Raw genomic sequence first — 3,233 nt, 5'->3', positions numbered from 1 at the left:
TGCTGCACTTTTGATTGGGGTGCAATTCAATATTTGTCCTTTAGTGGAAGTGTCTCGCAGTGCATTCATTCTGCCACTAGATGTCGCTAAGACACTTTTGTTTGTCTCTGGCCGCATACCAGCAGTACAGACGCTAAAAACATCGGAACCAACATGAAAATAACTCGTATATTTGTTTCATTACAAACACCCTGTCGGAGTATTTTCTTAGCTTATTTTTTCATTTAATTTTATGCATCATTTACGGGGGTTTCTTTGTGCCGTGCAAGCAATCAGAAACATACACAGAGCACTTGTTACAGTCGTGTATACTGCTCATGCATCCTCACAAGTAGAAATATTTTATATAATTAACTTCACGTTAATGTACGCATTAGGGAAATAAGCACTACATGAATGCAGGAGAACAAGTACAGGAGATAGAATAACCTGCAGAATTGGGGAAGAAGCGCGGTGTGTGTCTGTAATCTCCCTGAGTACTTGCAGGACGCCGGATGTACACGCTGCGCTGCTCATATATGCTGTAGGAGCAGCAGCTAGAGGTGTGCCTTCGGTAGCTCAGTTGGTAGAGCGGAGGACTGTAGTGGAGTATCACAGCTGTCATCCTTAGGTCACTGGTTCGATTCCGGTCCGAAGGACTTTTTGTTTTTCCTATTTTACATTACATTTACAGTGATCTCTGTTTTTATGTGCTGTTACCTTTTAGAGGTGAGCCGTCAGCATGTTTTACATGCTGAGTGAGGGCTCACCTCTGAAAATAATTGTTGTGAAGTATCATAACATGTTTTCTATTATGTCTTATACCCAAACTTACTATTTATTAATTTTGGTGAAATGTATTCAAATGTATTTTCTGGTTATAAACAGGGCATATTTTGAAACAATCTTTTGCAAAACGGGGGTTAGTAATAGCCTTGTAGCAAATATACAGTGACATGCAGTGTTCTGATGCGTGCAGCAGGGGTCGCCCTCGCTATATAGAAGAGCCTTGTAGTTCTATGTCGGCGTCCACTTCTGCAGGTTTTCATGTGACAATGGAAATATTTATTATCTGGACAAATACTTGCGGAATAGTAAAATAAATACAGGTAGTAAAATAAATAATTAAAGGAGTAACTAAAAAAAAATGTCTCGTCCCGTAAATTCTATAATGTCCTGCTCTTAATCATCCCCTGGACAAATAATAAAAATAATGGGAACCTGAAGAGTACATGCCTAATACTGACTAGCACAGGGTTCCATCTGGTACACTCAGCACTTAGGGTGCAAGGTTATAAATTACATTTAAATGTATATCAGCATAATCCTGGTCATACACTTGTGCGATGCCCTGCGACGCGACATCGCGGGGCATCGCATCAGCAGTTTAGGTGCGATGAAATCGCACCTGAACTGCCAAAGTGATTACCATGCGATCATGCGATATATCGCATGGTAATCGCGTGATGGGCACGTCACTGCCGAGTGGGAGCGGCCTCTGGTCGCTCTTGGCGGGTGCCCATCGCAGTGCGATATATCTCATGTGGGCTTAAAACCACATGCGATCGCACTGCGATGCGAGAAATATTAAGTGCAGCACATAATAACTTGAGACGCGATATTCGACCGGCGTGCCTGCGCATCGCGTCTCAAGGTACCTAAAATATGCATACAATCCTTCAATTTCTCTCACACATGGGGTCGAAATCGAAGGATAGAACCGATTATCTCATAAGTGTATGGGCACCATAAGCAGCCCCATTAACTATAATTTCGGGTAGCTTGCAGGGTTGAACACGGATTTAACCCGGCAAGCTGTGCTGTGTAAACGGGAAGCCGGGTCGCATCGTTCCCATTCACAGTGTATGTACGGGTGGCAGTTGGAGATCAGGTGATCTCCAAACGCTGCCCCAGCTGCCTCACCAGCAGCGTCACCAACCTGGCAATATGCCAAGTTGGAATCTGTGGTTTCACAAGGGCCTGAGGTGGGTCGCTCCCGGGAAGCACCCGTGTCAGGCCATGGGGGTCGACTTGAGTTTTTTTACTTTTTTGTGTAATTTTCTTCATAAAGTGACGGGGAACCCCAATTAGTGCACCACGTCCCCTTGCATGGCTCACTTCGCTCGCCATACTTCGGGTTACTATTCCCAATCGTAGTCCACAAGGATCGTAAAGTATGAAAAAGTTCAAAAAAATGAAATAAATTGTGAAAAACGCATGTTGACCTAGTGACCATGTTGACCTAATGCATGTCGACCAATAGTGGTCAACCTAATGACTTTCGACCTAGGTGTGGTCGACCTAATGATTGTATCCCCTTTGGACAGGTGGGTGTAGGTCCAGTTTAAATTTAGCAGTGACCGTGAGCCAATCACAACATGCAGACAGACAGCCAGTAGACAAAAGGGGCTATTTGAATTTGGTGCCGTCTGGGAGCCAATCAAGACTCGCAAACCATAAGAGACAGCCTGTGACTGACCGCAACATATCTGACGTCAGGCGACACCATTCAGTTCAGCAGCGGTGGTTAATAGAACAAGACGTTGGATGAAGAACTCCAGAATCCACGGAGATCAGAAGATGGCGCAAGGTGTCAGGTATTAAGTCCATGGGTGCAATCAGGCCTCAGGCCTTTGGGGCATGTTCGGAAGGCAGAGTGCCCATGCCACAAGTTAAAAAGACTCTGGGCATTAGTTCTAAGTCTCTTTATGTGCCCTAAGGTAAGGGGCTCTACTACCAAGTGGGCTTAATGTGTAAGGGGCAGGGATCAGGTTCCAGACTCTATCCTAGTTCACTTGATTTATACATTACACATATGTTACAGTGTACTGCACAGGACTGTAGTGTATTTTCTACAAAGCATTGCTGTTATTAATGTGGCACATTTTCATGCATGCACTAGCAGTGTTTACTATATAGTGTGTGTATATATATATATATTTATAAAGGGGCCCGGACCATGCACTATCTGTTGGTTAGCTAAACCTCTTTGGTTGCTGGCCACACCCCGACTAGAGCCTAGCCACACCCTTAAACACGGGCCGCTACCAATGCATTACCCCCAGTGGGCCCTTAATGCAACAGTCCGACAGTGGTAAGGGGCACTACTACTTTGTGGGCTTAGTGTGTAAGGGGCACTACTACTGTATGGACATAATGTGTAAGGGGCACTTCTACTGTGTTGGCATAATGTGTAAGGGACAGTACTGTGTGGGATAATGTTTATATAGGGTGTAGCGTAATGTGAATAAGGG

General features: G+C 44.6%; 1 non-coding gene across 1 annotated transcript; it reads left to right on the top strand.

Moving 5' to 3' along the window:
• The first annotated feature begins 547 nt into the window (after window positions 1-547).
• TRNAY-GUA (transfer RNA tyrosine (anticodon GUA)) lies at window positions 548-638 on the top strand. The gene is given in 2 exon segments: window positions 548-584; window positions 603-638. It is a non-coding gene; the product is annotated as a tRNA-Tyr (tRNA).
• Window positions 639-3,233: the final 2,595 nt, after the last annotated feature.

The sequence above is a fragment of the Pseudophryne corroboree genome, chromosome 1 (assembly GCF_028390025.1).
Source record: "Pseudophryne corroboree isolate aPseCor3 chromosome 1, aPseCor3.hap2, whole genome shotgun sequence".
NCBI lineage: Eukaryota > Metazoa > Chordata > Amphibia > Anura > Myobatrachidae > Pseudophryne > Pseudophryne corroboree.
This window is presented reverse-complemented; position numbering and strand designations above follow the sequence as displayed.